Raw genomic sequence first — 23,073 nt, forward strand, 5'->3', positions numbered from 1 at the left:
GTTTTAGGCATGGCTTCATTCCCTGGGGATCCCAGCCCCACTGGAGCATGGACTGCAGCAAGGGAAGGCTACCCTGTCTGCTCTGCCTGTTCCAGGCTGATTTGCCCTGCCTGGGGAGGGAGGCAGCCGGGACAGTGGCATTCCCAGGGGCAGTTCAGGGTATCTGGAGGTGCCATCCTCAGCACAGACTTGTTGGCTCAGCCTTGATGAATGCCCATTTGACACTGCAGATCAGTATATATAAGCTGAATGAACACATCAGGAAAACATATCAGTTTGGAAAAACAAATCAGTATCTTTTTCTTCTTAATAAAATTATCTGCATGATAAAAGTATTTGAACAGTTTTGGATTTATTAGGCAAGTGCTATGTTTGACTGTAAGAAAGTACACCTAATATCCTCATTTAGCATGACTTCAGTTTGACCTTTTTATACTTTGCACTAAGAGAAACATTCTCCAGTGACTGTGGTCAGGACACTAATCTAGATCAATGTCCAGGGATATAATGAACATTTAAAAGCATGAGCAGGGGAGATGAAAGGCTCTAGACCTTCTAGGAAGGTAGAAGGACATACTCCTGATGGGATGCAGCTGGACCAAAGTCTCCTCAAGCACCAGGTGAAAATTAACCCGATGTTCCTCTCCACTCTGCACTGCTGTTGCAGTTACACCATTGCAACCTTCTGATATCATTGTCCAGGACACCTGCCTCAGCACAGGCATTTATCCACAGAGGACCTGTGCAACCAGTGTATTACATATGCTACATTCTGTTAAATTCACCATAAGGGTTTGCTAGCAGTTTCTTACATGTGTACACACGAGTTCCCTTGGTGAAACTTCATGCTGACAAGGGCAGACATGCCGCATTTTCATCCTGAGAGGTAATGATGGGATGAATCCCCATGATCATCCCTTTCCACATACCCAAAGCAACTCCCAGCATCTCAAAGTTGCCTGTAATGTTGCAAAAAAATAGAAATCTGGGACACATTGTCAGTTTAAAAACAAAAAATAGATTTGTGTTATAGAAGGCATATAAATTACAAACCTGTACCTTATGGGTGATGATCTGGCTGAATAACACTTCCTTTACTGCTTTAGGGAATTTTCAAAAACAATGTATTTTAATGAGTCACTGTAATGACTTGAAACCAAGTCAAAAGAGAAACTTTCTGTAAAAGGCTAGTTTTAATTTGGAACATGAGGTATTATTCAGAAAGTATCAAATATCTGTTACTCATGCAATGATTCTTTACAAACCTAGTACAAAGATTTTCTTTGGTAACTCCTGTGTTAAATGGAAAATCTAAACCCTGGCACATGATAATCATTGCTATTCTCATATTTTGAATTGAAAAGGAAAATAATTTTCACTCAGATTCTTTACCGTGTATGTTTATAATCCTTCTTTCAAAACAAAATTAAATCTAATAAATATCCAAAACAAATTTCCTAAAGGTTGACAGTTCCATCCCATGGGCTGGTGCTTTTTGGTTTAAACACTTTTCCTTCATTTTGTTGTTGATTTTTCTTTGTCTGATATCAATGTGAAGCTCACATGTTAAGGAGGCAAACAGTAAAAGGACAAAACCACAAGTCTTGAAACTTAAGAATTGGAATTACTCACAGCCATCAAATCTGTGCATGAGTTATAATTAGCTCAATTTTTCACCCACATGAAAATTAGTAAAGGCTATGTTTGGCTACTACACATAAGCAGTTATACCTGAATATATTGAGGGAACGTAATGTACAGCAAGTGCTGTTGCATTGCATTTTTTTTTATTTTTAATTAATCAAGAAAGACAGAAATTCCTCCAAATACTTTGGACAGAAAAGGAGGGTTCTGTCACATTATCTAATCACACAGATGGACCAGATAAGTATTTATTTGCTCATGATAAACACACAAATATGCAGTTCTCAGTGCTGATGTTTCCAAAGGCAACACTGTGGAACTGGATCAGACCTTCTGGGGGGAAGAAAAGAGGAAAAAGAGCAATCTGCAACTCTGACAGAATTTACAAACTTTCTGAACCATAAAATATGTTGCTTCATGTCTGCCATGGAGAAGGTCAGGAGGGTATGTAAAGTTTTAGCAAAGGCATAGAAACTCAAGCTCCAGTGAGTTCTAATCATTAAAAGCTATGCATTAACTAATTTATTAGTTAAATGTAAAAGTTAAAGTAACAACGTGCCAGTCATGTTCCAGTTTGAATAATTTGAGCCTGCACGGTTGAAACCCCTTGCCTGGCTTAGTGGATCTGTGGGTCGCTCATTCCTTGGCCCTCTTTTGCTTTCCAGGTTTCCTTTTGCTTCCATCTCTTTGTTTTGAATTTCTTTCCCCACGCATGGGTTAGCTTGAGTCTTTTTCCATACTGAGTTTCATTTTGTTATTTTCAGCTTGGCTCTGAGTTAGATGATGCTCATGCTGCAAAGCATTGCCAATCTTGTCATACCATCTGTTTCAAAAATTAGAGAAGAAGCTCAATCCCTTAATGGAATGAAATAACTGTACTTTGCTCTGGGAGTTTTCTTCATGGGTTCTGTTTTTTGTTCACTTGTTGATAGTTCTGTCCTTTATGGCCCTGTAATTTAAATACCATTCTGTTTTCTGCCATTAAGCTTCCCTGAAAGCTTAATTTTGCCTAAGACTGCTGACGCTCTATACAATCCAATTTATTTTGCACTTCAAAGCAGAAAAGTCTTCACAGTTATTTCTAAAATCTCAAGTAGCAATGAAAAACATCATGTTTTATGAGGCAATAACTAGATGGTTCTTCTGCTATTTTTTAAGGCTGTATCTGCATAGATTTCTCTATCATCACTTAAAACAGTAAAAGGCAATAATTTTATAATTCCTCTTTAGATATGGTTGTGATTTTTGTTTGAACTGAACCTTACTTGTGTTCTTTCGTGAATCCTATTGCTTCTGCCTTAGATCTGGAGGATTTCAGAAGGGACAGTGAGAATGTGTTCCTCTACCTCAATGGCAAACAAAGGAAAACCAACCTGGAAACGGTGCAAGAGAAAGGTACAGCTACAGGACTGAGGAAGCATTGCTTCTCTTCTGTGCACATCTGAGCTTGTTAACTCCATCCTCCTGCTCCTCTTAGCAAACTGGCACTGAAGGTGAGTGCACATATCTGCAATACTGGACATGATGAGGATTTTCTTTTTTTTGCAAAGTCAGTGAGTATGTATAATACAGTTAAAATTTAACCTTTCTCCTAGTACAGTCCTATGTATGCATGAGAGTGTTGGTTGTTTTTGGGGGTTTTTTTAATTATTTCTTAATTTCAGTGTTTTCTACTGAGTGATCAAACCTGGTTCCTTCAGAGGGTGGCATTTTCCTCATCTGAGGAACAAGGAACAGAGAAGAGCTGGTAGAATCTCATTACAAGGGCATTTCAGCAAAAGACCCACCAGGAAATTTTCAGGGCCATAAATAAGCAGGAGAATGACTGAGGAAGATTACAGCAGTGGCAGGGGATTCAATAAGAGCTGAACACTTCAACACTTATTTGAAGCTCACATAGCAGCTGTTGACAGATTCTCTGTTTCAAGCCCTGCTGCAAGCTGCTATTGATGGGGAGAATCACAGGTCTTGCTGTCCTTTTTCTCTGCTAACCAGGTTTATCTTCAGCACTTTAAGCTTTCTTCTTGCAATTAAAATTTTTCTTCTGCTAGACTTGCTAGAGCTGTTCTGGACAAAGACAGTTGTAAGTTAAGTGCTGAAGGCATGAACCACAGCACAAAGCATAGCTAGAAATAAGTAGGGGTCTGTGGTGTGTCTCAAGCACATAACTCATCTGCAGTTACCAGCCCTGCAAAACACCCATGTGAGTACTGCCTCAGACCATCACCCTTGGACAGATGGGAATTTCTCTCTTCCCTGGAGCTGGGCAGTGGAGGAAAATCAAACAGTTCATACTTCCCTCTTATCTCTTTGCTTCATGAAAACAAAACACAGATTATAAAGTCATGGGAATGGATCAATTTTACAGGAGTCAAACAAATTTAGAGGAGTTAGAATGGTAAGCTTTTATGGCATCATCTTCCCTTGTAAAGCACTGTTATTGTTTCAGAGAAAAAGGTGCAAAAAACAGTATTAGAAAATAATAAATGTCTATTGGGAAGGATTAGACTACAGCTTCAACTTGAGAAATGTTTTTTCAGATTGGACAATTTTTAATAAAATGCTGTAGTGGTTTGACATGGAAGAGAATTTTCTCAGGAAGAAGAGGGTCAAAACAATCAGTGGTCAGGGTTGGATATTGGCATTTGGACTGACCACTGAAGGCATGACATGCCTCAGAGAACACAGAGGGGCTAAAAGCAGAACTCCCAGGGGAACTCTCTCTTTGGTCCCGGTCATCAAAGGGAGCAGACTCTCCCTGCCCAGCCATGGGGAGAAGCCATGCAGCTTGGCTGAGGTAAGGCCGAAGGGTGGAGGCGCTGGACTGGCCAGCTCCCTGCAGATGGAAGGGTGGAGGAAATCTGGGATGTCTGCGTTCCCCCCCCCAGAGTCTCTCTGGAGAGAGAGAGAGAAAGAGACAGCGATGGTGCCAGCAGAGGAGGAGGAGGAGGAGAAGGGAGAAGGAGCAGGGGAGGGGAAGGTACCCAGTCGTGGGAGCTGGAAGTCTGGGCAGAGATCCCAAGAGCCATCTGGGGAGTTGGGACTTTTAACCCTTCCTTGGGAAATGAAAGCTTTGTGAAATATTACTCCTCCTTGTTTTGAAAGAGAAGACAAGAGACAGTCTGGGACTGAGATGTTAGATGGAGAAATTCTAGGTGGGAGGAGATGATGGAGTGGCCTTGGTGGGACTTTTCTTATATAGCCATAGACTGAACCAATTTCTCCTCCAAGAGAGACTGTATTTTAGGGGGATGCAATCGTAAGCCAAGAGACCTGCCTCAGTGACTACCAACACAGGAGTGGAGTGAACAGAGGAAAGTTGAGGAGGGTGTGGTGATGCCCTCTGTCTTCAGAAAGAAGATGATCTCTGTTCTTGAGACTCTCAGGCCCAGTGGAGGAAGAAAATGGGGGGGACTGTGGGCAGATTTTCTCCAGGCGGTGCCATGTGTGACATGGAAACATCAGAGGACACAGCTGTGTTTCCTGGGGGTCTGTGGCACAGGAGAGACTCTTCTCTCCCTTGATGGACTGAGTATTGATTATCTGGAGGGTAGGAACCTGATTGGGAGTCCAAGTTGTGTCTCACTGTGGTTTATTGGAATTGGGACAGGGGGAGGAGAAATGTTTTGGAAGGTTTTTATTTTGGTTTTAGTATCTGTTTTTCTTTCTTTTTCCTTTTATAGTAGTAGTAGTTTAATAAAGTTTTTCCTTTGTTATTAAGCGTGGGCCTGCTCTGCTCTGTTCCTGATTGCATCTCACAGCATTCGTTTGGGAAGTTGCGTTTTTGTGGGGGGTGCTGGCATTGTGTCAGTGTCAAACCATGACAAATGCATATCCTTCCTCTATCTGATTTCATTTCCTAAGACCTGAAGTTTTCTCTCTCATAGGCAAACTTCTTGTTTCTGTGGGATTTTTGATCGCATAAGGACTGCACATATTCACAAGATTTGAGTTATTTTTAATTTTTTATAATCTCTGAGATTAATTATTTATAAGCACTTTTTACAAACTTTCAAGTCTGATGTTACTAATTTAATACTAATTTAATATTTTCTTCCCAAATACTTTTGATAGTGCATTATTATGCAGCTCAGTTCAATCAATAATGAAGCTGCATTTTTTCATTCTAATTAGTCATCATATTTTCAATAGCCTACAAAACAAAAATGACAAGTGATTTATTTTTCTAAGCCCACAGCCAAAAGTTTGGTACATATACTCAAAACCAGTCTTTTCCTTTGAAGTGTAAATCAGTCTGTGGCACTTTAGTTTGTTATCTGCACAAGACTAGATTGTGACAAATAATATGCAAAGAATTTTGGATTCCTACACTGTCCTGTTTTGTTAGCAGAGTAAAATTATTATTATATCATTATACAATGCCATTCATGCTACCTAAAAGCACCAATTTACCTCTTCCCATAGCAGGCTCTGTACTAAGAGAAAATATTATTTTATTCTGTTCCATAAGTGAAAGTCAGCATGGAGTTCAGTGCTCTAAAAACTCTGCACATTTTGTATTATTTATAGATAATACAATAATAATAATAATAATAATAATAATAATAACAACAATAATAATAATGCCTCATCTTTGAGGGTTTGGTTTTGTTTTTTAATTTTGTTAAAGACCACTAACAAATTTGAAAGTGGGAGAAGAAATTGCCTAAAATACTGAAGGGGCCAGTCAGTCTGCGATTATACCTGTTAACCTTTGCTGTTAAAACAGAACCAGTTCTTGACAATATTACACAAAAATAGACAAAAGTAGAAAGAGATTCTCACATAGTCTCTGGAAACTTCTAAATTTTCCTAGGCTTTTTTGATTGTTTATAGCTGTAGTTGCCTAAATTTCATTGATCCATATTGAAATTTTTACTGTTTATATGCTAACTGGCTTTAAGTGTTTTCTAAGAACAACTACTCTTAATTGAAAGAGTTTTTATTCCTTTAATGTTTGTTAAGGAAATTCCAGCCAAAACCAAGGATCTATCTTTATACCAAAATAGTGACTTTCAAGGAAAAAAAAAAATTAAAATTACTGTGAGTTAACATCATCAGGATGGCTGAATTATATGAAAAATACAGTTCCATGGAAGCCTGCTATCCATATCAATTTTTTGATATTAACAGATCAATTTTAAGAGCTTCCTTTCTGTGCTACTCTACCTCCTTAGCAAAGCAGGTAAATGTGCATTCTTACCTCTCAATAGAGGAAATGGCTCCTTTTCCCAGTCCTAGTTTCATTAAAGATATGTTACTGCTTTGGCTGGAACAAAGCTGATATAGGGTTGGGTTTTGGATTTGTGCTGGAAATGGCATTGATAACACAGGGATGTTTTAGTTATTGCTGAGCAGGGCTTACACAGAGCCACGGCCTTTTCTGCAACTCACAGATGCAAGTGCAGAGGAGTTGTGAGGGGACACAGCCAGGACAGGTGACCCCCACTGACCACAGGTATATTCCAGGCCATATGCTGCTGTACTCAGCATATAAAGCTAGGGAAAAAAAAGGATGGGGAGACATTCAGAGTGACGGTGTTTGTCTTCTCAAGTCACTATTATGCACTATTATCCCTACTTTCCCAGGGATAGCTGACCCCTGCCTGCCCATGGGAAGCAGTGGATGAATTCCTTGGTTCACTTTACTTGTGCGCTCATCTTTTGCTTTGCCTATTAAACTGTCTTTATCTCAACTCACGAGTCTTCTCACTTCCACCTTTCCCATTTGGTCCACCATCCAGCAGGGGGAGAGAGCAGGTGGCTGTGTGGGGCTTAGCTGCTGGCCAGGGTTAAACCACGGCAGAGGTTATATGGCATATACCTTGGCATGTCTGGAGTACTCTTGGGATGCCAGCATGCAGAAGTCTCTGGCAGGCAGTTTGACCAAGTGGACAGTTCCATCTAATCTGAGGGATGTAAATTTTAACACTCTACAGGAGATGTGTGAGCACATTGATCCCGTAGCCTTCAAGGAAGGCAGAATAATTGTACTTTTACAGATTCATGAAAGCAAAATACTGTGCTACTTGTCCCAGTCTGTTGTTACATTTTTCAGGGGGGCAGGAAAGAGGAAGGAGGGAGATTGCAGGGATTGCATTGCAGAAAGCAATCCCAACGAGAGGTGGTGCTGCATGTCCACTTTAGACTGATGTTCTCTCTTCTGCTAAGTGTTGGTTAGAACAGAGGGTGGGAGGCACGTGCTATCTCCCTCCAATGGTCGTTAAAATCAAACCACTTCTTTACAAGAGCAGTACAGTATTTATTTTCCTTATTGTGGCCAACAGAATTTATTCCCACTCTCACTAGGTGAGATCTGTGCAGCATGAAGTATGCATGAGCTCATTTTCACTAGAACTTCACATCAGTTACAAATTCAAAATGACCTCTGAACCCTTCTTTTCGATTGGGCTCTTCTACAGCTTCAGCAGCACATTTTTGCTGTCAGAGATGAAAATTTGAACCTCTGTTAATGAAATGATACTCCATAATCATCTTTGCATAGTTAATCATTATAGGCAGATTTTCGTCTTCAAAACTTGAAGATAGAAGGTTGGATTTAAGTCTCTTTATTACACAAGAAGAATGGAGGTTATACTTAGAAGACAGTGGATCCCATAAGGAATGGTGTGCTGCTCCCTCACACTAACACCCAAGGAAGCCTTGCTGGAGACATGAAGGTTGGGGGCAGCCTTGGCTGCAGTGACCATTGTGGAGTCAAATGCTGCAAATGGCTGGAGTAAGATTGTGGAGTTTAGTTCCAGGTGAGGAAAAAGCAGGGCAGTGAATAAGATTGCAACCATGGGCTTCAGGAGTACCCTGCTGCTCAAGGTGGATACAAGGCGAAGCTCAAGGTGGGCTCCTTCAGGGAGTGGATCATGAGTGAGGCTGAAGACCTCATAGCAAACCAAAAAAGCTGGTAGAACTCGATGAATTCCTTAAGGAGCCTCTCCTGAATAGCAATGACCTCAAATATATTTGGATATGAACCTCCTAGTGACAGACCCAATGCTTCTCACAGCTATGATGGCCTAGATATGGGCCAAGTATGAAAAGGTAAAAACTGGAAAACTGTGAAGAGATGCTTTAGGGTACCAAAGTATTTATGATGCCCAATGGGATGCTGAAGAGCAACCAGCATCTGGTGGGCATCACTGAGAAGGTGAAAGCAGAAATAAGTCTGGAGGGAATTGACTGATGTGGTTGCCAAGTCCTTCTTCATGATATTTGAAAAGTCATGGCAGTCAGGTGACTGGAGAAAGGGAAGCATCATCCCCATCTTTAAAAATACAAAGGAGGTTTCTTGGAACTACTGACCTGTCAGCCTCACCTCTCTGCCTGAAGCCATGCTAATGTACATAGAAAACAAGGAGGTGATCTGGGACAGCCAGCACATTTTCAACTTTCAGTGCTGCCTAATCAACCCTGTAGCCTTCTATGATGGAGTGACTACATCAGGGGACAAGGGAAGGCAGATGTAATGTATCTGGCTTTCTGTAAAGGCTTTGACACAACAGACCTCCACAACTTCCTTCTCTCTAAATTGGAGAGAGGTAGATTTGATGAGTGGACAGATTGAGCAGCTCTGCCACGAAGGACTTGGGGGTGCTGGTGGATGGGAGACTGGACATGATCCAGCTATGTGCACTGGGAGCCCAGGAATCCAAACACATCCTGGGCTGCATCCAGAGCACCAAGGGCAGCAGGTGAGCTGGAGGGTTCAGCCCTTCTGCTCTGCTTTGGTGCAACCCCACCTGCAGTGCTGTGTCTAACTCTGGGAGCCCCAGTACAGGGAGGACTTCAGCCTGTTGGAATGAGTCCAGAGAAAGCCAAGATGATCAGAGGGCTGGAGCACCTTTCCTAAGAGGAAAGGCTGAGAGAATTGGGATTTTTCAGTCTGGAAAAGAGAAGGCTTAGGGGTGACCAAATTGTGGTCTTCCAGTACCCAAAGGGAGCCTACAAGAAAGATGTAGAGAGACTCTTTACAAGAGCATGTAGAGAAAGGACAAGGCAAGTGGGTTCAAACTGAAAGAAAGTAGGTTTAGATTGGATATTATAAAGAAATTCTTTACTGTAAGGATGCTGAGACACCAGAACAGGTTGCCCAGAGAAGTTGTGGCTGTTCCATCCCTGGAAGAATTTATGGCCAGGCTGGACAGTGGCTTGAACAACCTGGTCTAGTGCAAGGTGTCCCTTTCCCACAGCAGTGGAGCTGGAAGCAGATGATCTTCAAGGTTTGCTTCCAACCCAAACCATTATGTGATTCTATACTTTTACTTATGTGGCAAAGTCCTGACTACAGGATTTTAGAAATAAAGTTCCACATAAGAAGATGTCTCTGATTGCTATGAATAAAAGCTTGAAATAAGACATAGGTGTAAAAATAAGTCCCCAATATCTGAGGCAAATAAGAAGAATTTAATTCTTGCTATTATTGCTTAAATCTGATGGTAATTAAGCCAACCTCATGGTTTAGCAGAAGCAGGAAAATAAGAACAGCAGATGAATATATTTCCAGTCCTTGCATCTCTGACACTATGTGTTCCATAACAGCCAAGATAGGTAGGAGGATTGCCAGTTTGCAGTATTATTGGAGTATCTTGCTGTGGTGCAAGTTCTTTGCATTAGTGGAAGAGAATATTATACCTGATGTTGTAATTACTGGTCCTGCCCTAAATATGGGGAACCTAAGAACTGATGCCCCTAAGAACATAGAAGGGAAGGGGCACAGTCCTGAGTCCCTGCTCATGGACAATATGTTTATTTGTGACAAGAGTGCTTTATATAAACTAAATTTTTCAGCCAGACCACAAATTTAAGGGAAGGGTAAGTTTTTAGCAAAATGTTCTGATTTAAAGTTTATTTCCTGCAAATACACTTATTAATCTAAACTGCAGAATGTATAAAAGTGTTTCTGCAATCTATGTAAAATATATCATATAAAGTAATGCAGGAACTAGGCATCAGTGTCTCAGCATATCCCTAGAGACCCTGAAATTAATAGCTATATTTATAATTAAATTATATATTCTGAATCTTAGCAATGGCAAGGGACGTTGTGTACGAACTGAAACATGTTGCTATTCTAGTGAGATACTGACTCACTAAAGGAGGAACAGAACTGGGTCAGCCCTAGCAAAGTCTGAATCTATGCCTGGAAGAGGGGTACTATTATCCCTTAAATATTTCTGGAAATTCAGTTCTTCCTTGAGGGCAAAACACTGGGGATTTATTCTGTAAAATGCAAATATTCGAAGCCTGGCGACTCTTTCCGCTTTTGATCTGCCAGTTCTTAATGTCGCTCACAGCCTGTGGGCACAGTGTCCTGTCGCCTGTCTGTCCCCTTGCCTAACTCCCATCAAACAGCAGCCCCTGAAGGGTGCAAGAAGTACTGTAGAGGATGGTCTTAAACCTCCCTGGCACCTGAGACCTGCTGATGGGGCCAAAACCAGGCTTTTGCGGGATCACTAGAAGTGGGTGATTAAAGAATGGTACTGATGTTCCCTTCATCCTTTATGTTTCTCTCACCCCAGATTCATCTTTCTTGGATTCTCTCTAGAGACAGAAGTTATCAGAATAATCTCAAGTGTTCTAACACTCAATGTAACACTGAAGGGTGAGTCAGTGTTTTACAAATGAGGAATTGTATACCTGTTATCATCAATATGCTCCATTCACTCTTGCAGGTGTAACAATGCATCCATAACTGTTTATTTTACAAACACAGAAGTCTATAATACAGGATTTGTTAGCACATCCCATAGTATGCTGAATTAGCTTGAGGAGACTTCACACATTAGGGGAAAGCTTTAATGGGTGGCCTTTTTGAGCTGCTTGTCATTTTGAATTCAAAGCCACAGCAGAGCAGCCTGGGTGACATCAGTTACTGCCCTCAATTCTTTTCTCACCGTGCTCATCACCACAGGAAATCTACCACCCCATCACCTAAACAGCATGCTTCCTGAACTGTTGGGTGTTATTCCTTAGCAAGGCATGAGATGGGAATGTAAGTAGGTCACCTTTCCAGACAGCCATCACAGCTGGAGACATAGCTGAGGAAATGCTGTGCCTGAGATAACATTCAGAGAGCAGCACAGAGAAATTATTCCTAGTCCTCAAGTTCTCCAACTAACCTTTACCCCACCTCCTGTCTCCTACCTTGTCCCTGCTATAGCTTTACCCAGCTATATTTTAGTTAATAATATCATGGTAATCTATCCTCAGAATTAAAGAAAGGACCTTTTCAAGCTCTGCTGATCAAAATTGTTATCTTTCAAGAGTTTCAAATACATAGAGAGTTTTGGGAAAAATACTCTTCAGGTTGGACAGGTAATCACATAAATACATTTCTAATGAGTGCTGTGGGAGAATAAAAGCAATCTCAGATGACAACCTCAACCATTTCCATCTGCTTTGAACAGCCATTTTAGAGCTCCCTAACACAAGCCTAAGAGACCGAAGGTAAAAGGTTGCTAGAAAGGTTGCTAGAGCCCTTTAGTTTCTTAGTCTTTTTTGAGATGTAAAATGAATGCTGAAGTAAAGGATAAATGCCAAAGCACTGTTGGGGTATCTTTTCAATTTCAACTTTCTTCAAATTCAGGATACTGCCTCGAATGGCAGGGCGCTGAAACGAGAGGATCTTTAAGCTCCAATTTAACCCAAACCATTCTGTGAGTCTATGATTCTTCTGACTCGCAAATAAAGTTGCTTCTTGTCACTACACAGAGTTCCTGGAGAGAAAAACATGTTCCTTCATTCATTTTTATTCCTCCTTTCACTTCATGAAGTTTTGCTCCATAAGAGGGAGCGAAATGATAGTGTGCTGTCAGCCAAGTGGAAAGGTGTAATTTTATGGACCACTTCTCTGTGGAATGGGACTGATGAGGTAAGAAATACTAAGTCTCACAGCACATGGCTTCTATAGCACTATAGCTGGAAGGGAAGAGGGGTTTATGCAAAACTATTCCTTTAAAAAAGGTCAAATAGGGAGCTAAAACCTTCCCATCAAAAAGGCGTTGATTATGTGAGAGCAATGCTTTCCATCTACCCTTTGAAATAGTACAAGAGTACAGGGAATATTGAAGCAACTTCTGAGCCAATAAGAAGTAGAGGCAAGATGAAAGTGGCTGAGTAATTGTGTCAGAAGTTTGCAATTAATGAGAAATATCTGGCTAAAAATAGTAGAATAAGATGTTAATCTTTTGCATTTTATACAATACCAGGAAAGAAAAGTACAGTTTCCTTTCAATACTGCCATTAAATATTTTATTGTTAATACAAAAAAATATATTTCACTCAGCTTTAACTTAAGAATCAAGTGTGCAAGCACTAATTGTAAACTAAGACCTGTTCTCTGTAGCTTTTTAAAATACAAAAAGAGCAACACTGCAGCTGTAGGATGATGCCTGAGACCACAACCCATTTGTATGGGACCAGAACATGTTCAGACTCCCTGACAGAAGTCAGATCAAACATTCAAATGAATTCTTTGGACACTATCCAAAATGAGCTCCTGCATTTAGAGATAATAAAATTGCCAGTATAAATCATACTAAAGATGGATTTGACTGCAAATGCTGCTAATACATCTGGTGGGTGACAGACATCAGCTATGAGTAGTGACAAGCAAACACTTCATCCTATGCCTGTAGAGGCTAAACCTGGCTAGATTTATTTGCAAGTATATTTTTAGTTGCAAGACATTTGAAAGTGGTCAGGAAATTACTGACGTAGCTGAGAATTACACCAGGGCACATTATTTTTGGTTGTATCTGTGGATTACTCTTCAAAATGCATGTTGATAATTGTGGTTTATTTTAAATAACTGTTTTCTAATAATTATTTCCATGTTACAAGCAGAGCAAATTTTAGGTTAGGCCTAAGTGAGAAACACTTCCTATAGGCAATGTTCTTCTTTTACACTAGAATATAGATAACAAGATCCATTAAACCTAACATGAAAGACCAGATGTAAGTGTAAAACAGAACTTCTATTTTGTCAAGCTTTATTGCTTGTGAAATTAGCTTTTCTGTTTTCAAAAACCATAAGGATATAGTGCTGTCACCTAAGATTAGTCATACTACTGCAACACATGATGGAATTACTTTCCAACTGCAGAGTGAATGTCACCACAGAAAAGGGAAGGAGGGAAGGACTGAGGGAAGGAAAAAGGCAAATCTGACAGATCCGTCTTCAGAACTATTTTGTAGTCCTGAAGATTTGATTAATGTCATTAAAAGGAAAACAAGTGAAAAATCAGATGCTTCTCACTTGTAGTATATTGCAATCACCAAGTGAGTGATTATGTGGTAAATTAGAATCCCACTCCTGTGTCTAGGACACAGAAGCATTTTATACAGGTCTTTCTGTAACATTACAAAAAATTTTAACAAGGTCCTGAAAAGGAACCTTTTAGCTCCAGGTGACACACACTTGTCTTCACAAATGTTTCCCACGTAATATTCCTAATTAAAGTGTATCATTAAAGTATATTTTGTCTTTGAACCACACATTTTGGTGACACATAAAAACCACTGCAAGCCGGAGTGAAAATACAGCAGAGAGTAAAAGTTACACACCTTTTTTGTCAGCTGATTCTATCCACTCATCTGAACAAGACAATGATAGTGGGAGGAAAGAGATAACTGCTATTAGAGTAACCAGTTATACTTCCACAAATTAAAAGTAAGGATATTGCAATAGTTACAACAGGATATACTGCTTCTAGAAGTTCTTTAAGATAAAAGTAGATATTTAGTTTACTTCATTTTAGTCTTCTAAAGATTCAAAAACATTACATAGGGATTCAAGTCTATACTTAAAAAAAAAATAATTCATGTGATCAACAAGGAATGGTGCTTCCAATGGTCACATCTATGTTCTCTCCATATATCAACAGGTTGTGAACAATAACCTGTAAAGGAAGCAAAGAGATATTCACCTTTTTCTGATCTCCATACAGAAATATAACTTCTAAACAAAAAAATCTGATACTTAAGGAACATGACACAACTGCCTTTTAGTCCCTGACCCTTTACAGTTCAAATTACTATTATCATGTGCAAGGCACCTGACAAATATTTAGAAGACAAAGTAGTATGGAAGAAATTCTTGAAGAGTCTATATTTGTAAAATCTGTCCAGCTTCTTTAGATAAAAGGCATTATCATAGAACCATAGAATGGTTTGGGTTGGAAGGGACCTTGAAGATCATCCTGTTCCAACCCTTGCCATGGGCAGGGACACCTTCCAGCAGAGCAGGCTGCTAGAAGCACTATCCAGCCTGGGCCGTTCCCTGAACAACTTGTTTCAGTGCCTCACTACCCTGACAGTGAAGACCTTTTTCCTCATATCTAGTCTAAACCTACTCTCTTTCAATTTGAACTAATTTCCCCTTGTCCTATCACTACATGCTCTTGTAAATAGTCTTCCTTCATCCTTTGTTTAAGTTCCACTCAAGCAGAGGTGTATTAAATTTATATATTCAGGTATATTATATATAGGAATTTAGGCTCAAGTACTACAAATACTGTGCAGCATTTTTTATGGTTTTTTGTGGTTCACGAATTAAACTAAGAAAATTTTTATAAAGGTCACAAAGAAAATGAACAGTTTATTTTTGGCAAATTTAGTAATTAGAATTCAGTAAAATTCAGAAACAGAAATAAGCAGACCTAAGGTTTGTGCTTAGTCCTGTTCACATTTCGGCTGCAGAGAATTGTGAATGTAATCACTGCTCTGCTAAAGTCAAAGGATTATCTATCAGCAGGATCATGGTTTATTCATATTTACAATCTTAGATTAAGGACAGAACATCCCCAACAGTACAATATAAAGGACTAAAAAAAAAATAACTGCTATTATTGCTGCAAGTGTTGAGAACTAGGATTGAGGATCAGGCACAGCAATTTCTTTCATTACTGACACTTTTCTTGGAGAAAGAAGTCACATTGTTATTTTAACTCAACTAGATTTTTTTTTTTTGCTGCTTTTATTTTCTTGAATAGTATGAGATTTTAAACTTAGAAGATTAAAAATACATACAAGCTCTCTTGCTTCAGAAACTTTTAAGTGAAAACCAGTTTAAGATCGCAAAATATAGTTTTTATTCCTCAACAAATTGTTGCTATTCCTGAAATGAAAGTCATATCTTCTGCAAGCTATTTCAAAAGCAAAATAAATATCTCTTTCATGCTTTCTTTAGACAGCAAATCATAAAGCCAGCAGAAAATAGAAGCAATTGGAATAGATAAGCAATTTAGAGACACTTGTTTAATCTCAGTAATTACCTATTCATAGAGGCAGGATTGGTTAGAAAGGGCTATAGATATTTTTCTATTTAAAACTTTACAGAATTTCCTGAGATGTGTTAAATACTGGATAAATGTCATCTCTCTTCTGTCAAAATCATACCAAGATAAAGAACAGAATATGGTCAGATAATATTTTCTGCTGCAGTCACAGCAGATGAACAACTCAGAGCTAAATTTTGTCTGTTCACATGTATACAAATCTTGCTTATTTCACTGAATTTCCTTCTGTCAGGCAAAGCAATGTCAGAAAGCAGCCCTGTCAGTGATTTTCTGAACAGCATTTCTTGAAATGGTTTTAGAGTTCAGGAAAATCAAGAAGCTGAATTTTAACACTATGTCCTCTTTATATCTTTTGTGTGGTTTGGTTTTTTCATAGATTGCATAGTATTTAAATATATATTCAGTCCTTCACTCTTGCATTGGTCACTTCAGTCAGCTTGGTAAAATCAGATTAATTTGTTCCCAGACAGCAGGACTAAGTTTCAGAGGACTAAGATATACACAGCACAATATGGCACTTGGCTGGGCAAGTTCTAGATGACTCTGGGAAAAATTAAAAAATTCCAGTGCTAAAAGAAAAAGAATGTGAATGATATACAGCATCAGGCCACTTCACAGACAGCGGTAACCCAGCTGTGGAACTGCTGCCCCTCCTGGCTGCCAACTTTTTGATCAGTTTTTGCCCTAATGAATTTTGTCTTCAAGGTGGCCCCTAATGTGAACCCTTAATGAAGGACATTCGGCTCACAGAGTCAGGTTGTAAGCATGCAGCACCAGCTGGAACACCTGAGAGCAAAGCTGAAACCAGTGCCAGATTTGGCAGTCACAGATGTCATGGCAGGGCATGACCTCCTCCCAGGCTGCTGCATCCAACACAGACTAGATAAAGCAACACCTATAGCACAGTTTTCTATTTATGAACTTGGAATATTCATGTAACTAAATACATGCAAAAAGAGGAGAGGAGAGGAGAGGAGAGGAGAGGAGAGGAGAGGAGAGGAGAGGAGAGGAGAGGAGAGGAGAGGAGAGGAGAGGAGAGGAGAGGAGAGGAGAGGAGAGGAGAGGAGAGGAGAGGAGAGGAGAGGAGAGGAGAGGAGAGGAGAGGAGAGGAGAGGAGAGGAGAGGAGAGGAGAGGAGAGGAGAGGAGAGGAGAGGAGAGGAGAGGAGAGGAGAGGAGAGGAGAGGAGAGGAGAGGAGAGGAGAGGAGAGGAGAGGAGAGGAGAGGAGAGGAGAGGAGAGGAGAGGAGAGGAGAGGAGAGGAGAGGAGAGGAGAGGAGAGGAGAGGAGAGGAGAGGAGAGGAGAGGAGAGGAGAGGAGAGGAGAGGAGAGGAGAGGAGAGGAGAGGGTGCCTGAAGAAAACCATGAGAAATTCATGAAAGGGCTGAGAAGATCAAGAGGCTGTGAGGAATGCAGAGGAATTCCCCTACTATTTGGGGGGTTTGGGGTGTTTTTTTGGTGGGCTTTGGCAAGGAATGCTGAGTGATGCCAGTGTGACTCTGGAAGGCTTTGAGATACAGCAGGCCACAGGGACTCTGCCTCTACCTACTCTCCTCTTCCTTAGTTGCCCTGAACTATAGGGTCTCCCCACCTCTCCCATAACACAAAAACCCTATCTTGTCCTCGGTAACTACTTCCATTTTTGAAAATTTTTCAAGGAAAGAAGCAACAACACCCACTCCTGTCCAGTCCTGGTGGTGCAGAGGGATTAAAAAACAGGATGATCTAGGAGACAGGACTAGAGAGGAAGCCTCTGGAGGCACAGGAAATCAGTGCATAGGTATTGACAGTAATTGCTTTTCTGCAAGGGGCCACTTGCTATAGCAGCCACAATTGCCCTTCTAGACAAAATTCCAGAAAGAAAAACCCAAGATTTCTGCATTGCAAACTCTATGTCCCAAAACTTAATCTTCATGTGCTTCAATTAAAATGAGGTAAAAGTGTCTTATCTATTAATCTCAAAAAGGGGCTGTAAAAGCAAATTAGCATGTACATTTAGTGAAGAAATAAGTATTAGTGAGCACAAAGGCAAAAGTCCACCAGGAAATTAAGTTACAAAAGCAAAATCTGAATACGTAACAAATACTCCACTGGGGCATACACTAAACAGCGATAAGCAAACAAATTAGAGAAGTTTCTCATCTGATAAACACTAATTGCTATGTACCTAAAATGTGGCAGAAGTCCTAGTGGAAGAAAATGTATATCTGTATGATCAGGTATGTGCAGTGCAAAACTCTGTGCTTGAATCTGAGGGAAGAAATTAAGTAGGCACACGCCACCTCCTGGCATTTCTTAAATAGAGCTTGTGACTTATTTATCTATTGCCCACATTGGAACTTTGCAGGAAAATGTAAATCTGATACATATGTGCCAAATAATAATGACTGCAAAAAAATAGAAAAAAAAATTACATCTACACTGTTATTTTCAAAACAAAATCTCCTGAAGCTTTTGCTCCATGTAGCATTATTTCAAAATTTATCTAAAAAGACAGAGTGGGTTAAACATTATAACACAGATGAAAAATCTTTTGAATTTATCTGCAATTGGATATTTTTTTAAAATATATTAAATTTTTTAAAATTTATTTTTAAAAATATATTAAATTAAGCGAGTTGACCCAAGACATTCATTAGCTACCCTTAACCCCAGTATTTCAAGTTAGCCAGCATTTCCTACATTCCCACACTCTGCTCTCCCAGTGCCACTCCGTGTGTCTTGGTATCACCGACCCCTCTGCACAGCCCCAGCCTCCTCCTCGTGTCCACGCTTCCAGCTTTTACCTCAGCCCAGGTCTTCTCTCCAAACAGACCCTATTTCCTGACAGAGGGTAAAGAAACCTGAGAAATTTTTTGGGATACAAAGGAGTAAATATCCTACTTAGTCTTGATACTCTTAAAATAGTCAATATTCTACTTCCTTAACATAATTTTATGTCCATTTTCCTAAGACTTATTCCTGCCAATTTTTTTTTTTAATTTTATATATTTCCTAGGAAGTATTTTTAACATCCTAAACCAATGGGCAAATTGGCATTAGGTCAGTACAACTCAATTAATTTCATATTAATCCTGCCAGTTCACACAGGCTGAGAATCTGGCCCACTGTGATAGGAAATTAGGTACTTTTTTAGTCAGTGGAGGCTGTCACCCACAGGCCATTTAGAAATGTCTTTGGTTATTTTTATGGATGTGGCATATCTTTATGCAAAAGGTATCAACATGAAAAACTTTTTTTTTCTGTGAACAGTGGAACCAGTAAATCTTAATTTTGCACACCTGTATCTGTACCTGCACTGTGATAATTCAAATTCTTCTCTTATTTTCATCAGGATTTCATTCCATGATATTTTAGTAGCCCCTTCCTCCCCACCCCATTCACTCACTGCCATCTGGGAAGAAAGAAGCACAGTCAGATCTGTCTTGGTGCTGTATCTGTGCTGTCTGCTGTTGGTTGTGTCTGTAGCTCTTAGGCACAGAATGGCCAGGCCAAAAACTACAAAAAATTACTGAGTTCATGTGAGGCTTTTTTTTTTTTTCTCAGTGAGGTAATTAATTCAGTTCACTTTTGCCTACCATTTTACAGATCTTCACAAAATCTCCAGAAGCATTTTACCTGTGAGACATCTACCATAGTCTAATGTGGCTAAAATTGACCTGTTGGTTCCCAACTTTTTTGAGACTGGTCAGTGTGATTGCAAAAGCCTTAGAAACCAAGAAAAAGAAAAGAAAATGCTATGGGACATAATGTGCATTATTTGTTGTCTGTACTTTAAATGACACAGAATAAATAGTTTTTGCAGCAAAAGCAAAGATTCTTGGAGCACATTCATTATTTTCTAGTGAGTTTTAATTGGTTCCCCCCAAAAAAAAATACTCTAGGCAACACTGAAAATGGAAGAGAATAATTAGATTCTATTTTTGAATGTTATGGTAATCAAAAATTTTGACACTATTTTCCTATTTTACAGCAAAGGAAAGAGAATACTTCAAGTGAGGATCCACAGAATATACCAAGGTACATCAGCAGCTCAGTAGAATGGAGTGGGAACTTGGCTAATACATAAAGTCACTGATTTTGGAGCATAAAATACTTCAGGTGTGGCCACCTGTGCATGTGGCTAGCTCTCCTTACAGATAGCATTTCAGGAAATCAGAGTTTCACATGGAATGTTTGAGGCATGCCATTGCCATCCACTCCTTTGGTGAAAGCTCTGTATTTCATACTCCTACTGCCTTCAGTTGGACAAGTTAAATTTTAATCACACACACCTCACTTGAATATAGTACTATAACCCCATTAACTTTATAGAAACACTGCCTATTCTAAAAATAAAATCTATCAAGATTGCTTGATTCTGCCAGAAAAATCATAATCATAAACATTCCTGATGACAGAAAGGATGGAAAATATGTAATCCAGTGAGATAAGAATGTTTCCTCTGAATAATTTTGTTGTAAAGCACCTTTAAGACAACTAATGACTTAAAAATAAAATGTCTGAATAATAAGTTATTGTTACCAAATACATATGTGTAGCTATAGATATGAGATATATGTAAATATATGTCATATATGTCATATGAGATATGTAGATATATGTCATATGAGGTTCCTTTCTTACTCCCTTTAGGATTCTGTAATACTGGCATGATGTGGTTTTGAAAGGTATGTGGGGATTTGGGCTGCAATTTTAAGATTTTTGCTTTAAGACATCTGTGTGACTTTTCTGTCAGTGGTTGCTCAGATTTCCTAGGAATTAAAAAAAAAAAATGTAGTCATTCTAATCTATTTTTTCTGTCCCTCTGACAGATGTCATCCCAGTGAGCAGAGCTGTCACTGAGAACTCTCACTTGAGATGAAACTGGGGGAAAAAACTGATATCAACCAGGAACTGTGGATGGTCTGGGGTGTGGAATTGGCACAAACTCTCTGCTTTGCTTTTTATGGCTGGTTAATATCGTCACTTTGCATCCACCATGGCTCCTGACAAAATTAACAATGACAGAGTGAAAGTGCTAACACAAGCCCTGGGGATTTTATCTCTGCAGTTTAACAAAGCTGTAATGGGTTGACCTTGACTGGATGCCAGGTGCTCACCAAGCTGCTCTATCACTCTCCAGTAGGGCAGGGGAGAGAAAAATAAGATGGAAAACAACTATTAGGTTGAGATAAGGCAGTTTAGGGTCTGTGAGTGCATAAGCAAAGGGAAACAAAAATTGACCTCTACTTCCCATTGGTGATTCCCAATGCTCAGCCACTTTCCAGGAAGCAGGGCTTCAACACGTGGATTAGTTGCTCTAGAAGGCAGACATGATTAAATAGCAAATGCCCCCCATTCCTCCTCCCTGCCTTAGCTTTTATATCTGAGGTGATTTCATATGGTATGGAATATCCCTTTGGATATTTTGCATCAGCAGGCCTGCTTGTATTCCCTCCAAGAATCTTGCCCACTCCCAAACCCTTCACAGGGGAGCAGGAAAGGAATGTTAGAGAGACAGCACAGCTGCTGTGCCAGCACTGCTCAGCAGTAGCCAAAACACTCATGTGCTACCAACACCCCTCCAGCTACCAATGCAAAGCATAGCACTGAGAGGGTTGTTAAAAGAAATGAACTATACCTCAGTCAGACCAAATACAGTCTCCATCCCTTATTTCATATCATTTGAGTCATGCTGAAATCCCACATAATTTATATATCTTCCAAGTATTCCATTCTATTTTTTTGTCATTACTGGAATCCATTCTTACCCATACACACAATTTTAAATACGTCCCTAAACCATCTCCTTACCTGACACAGATTTTCATTAACCTTTATCCTGCATCCTTTCACACATAAATATTATTGTGCCATTTCATGGGCTTCCTTCACCCCTCCAGATCCAGGACTTGGAGTACAATGGGCTTCTGATCCTTGATAACTCCAGCTTCTTGGAGTGACCTCGGGTTTCCCCTGAGGGGCTCTGTGTCTTAGCTTACAATGTAAAATGTAACCAAAAGCATGTATTCTATCACCATCTGTTAAAACCAGGTGGGGCAGTGTTCTTTATCTCTTCCATGACCCATCCCTCATAACTGCCTCTGAGGGAGATACCTGCTGTTAATGGGCCATCAAATCTCATTGTATGACTCGTAAATTTCTTCATCCCATTGTGAGATGATCCACCCAGGGGAGGAGCTAAGCATTCCTACCTGGATATCTCCTGAGGTTTGGAACACCAAAAGCAGCCTTATCCACGGGATTCCCAGAGGAAGACCAGGCCCATCTGTACCATCGCTGGACCTTCAGAGGCAGATCACACCCTTCTACAGGATCTCTGCTTCAACAGAACCACATTGGTCATCCCAAGACGATTGCAGACACCGTTGAACTGGACTGCTACCAACCCTGATCAACAGCGTTCTCAGGTTGTATTTTGACTGTGTCAGTGTTTTGTACTATTGCATTTACTTTAATTTTCCTATTAAATTGTAGTTCTGACTTGGGATCTCCCAGCTGGTGCGCTTTCTGTTAGAATCCTAAATATTAAAAATTTTAAACTTGCTCTTCTTCAAGGCACAGACCCACAAGAGGACAGTGCATTTGACATAGTCGTAGAACAAACTTTTAAAACTAATAATTAGCATTAAACTTATGAGTGTGTAGTTAGTTAAAAATCTGTAATATCACAAAATAGAAAACTTAGAGTTTAGGATTTTAAGAAATAAATATGAAGCAAGATGGAGGTTTTAGGGTGGAGGTAGGTTGTATTTTACCTTCTTCCTTCTTCATAGGTTTAAGTGATATTTTGTGATTAGACAAAAAAGTCTGCATTGCGGACTTCAGGAGATCAGTTATTAAGTTAAAAAAGAAAATAATCTAAGTGTCCTTCCTTAATTAAATAGTGTTGTTTTAAAAGACCTTAAAGCAAGAGTTAGCCATTTTGTGCCTTACTAATGAAAAAGCTGCCAAACTCACAGTAGTGAGACTGTAACATAAATAAAAATAATAAACACCTCAGTCCAAACATAAAATACCATCTCAAGTGCCTTCAATCCCAACCTCAAAAAATCAATAGCTTTCGAAGTAGTACACTTTGCCAGAAGCTCCAGGTGACACCCTGCTCCCCTGCTGC

General features: G+C 39.7%; 1 long non-coding RNA gene across 1 annotated transcript; it reads left to right on the forward strand.

Annotated features, from left to right (window-relative positions):
* The first annotated feature begins 1,916 nt into the window (after window positions 1-1,916).
* On the forward strand, window positions 1,917-22,448 carry LOC110476979 (uncharacterized). Its single transcript, XR_013339683.2, has 4 exons — window positions 1,917-2,848; window positions 2,947-3,137; window positions 11,178-11,260; window positions 19,927-22,448. It is a non-coding gene; the product is annotated as an uncharacterized LOC110476979 (long non-coding RNA).
* Window positions 22,449-23,073: the final 625 nt, after the last annotated feature.

This window comes from Lonchura striata, chromosome 2 (genome assembly GCF_050655825.1).
Source record: "Lonchura striata isolate lonStrDom1 chromosome 2, ASM5065582v1, whole genome shotgun sequence".
Taxonomy (NCBI): Eukaryota; Metazoa; Chordata; class Aves; order Passeriformes; family Estrildidae; genus Lonchura; species Lonchura striata.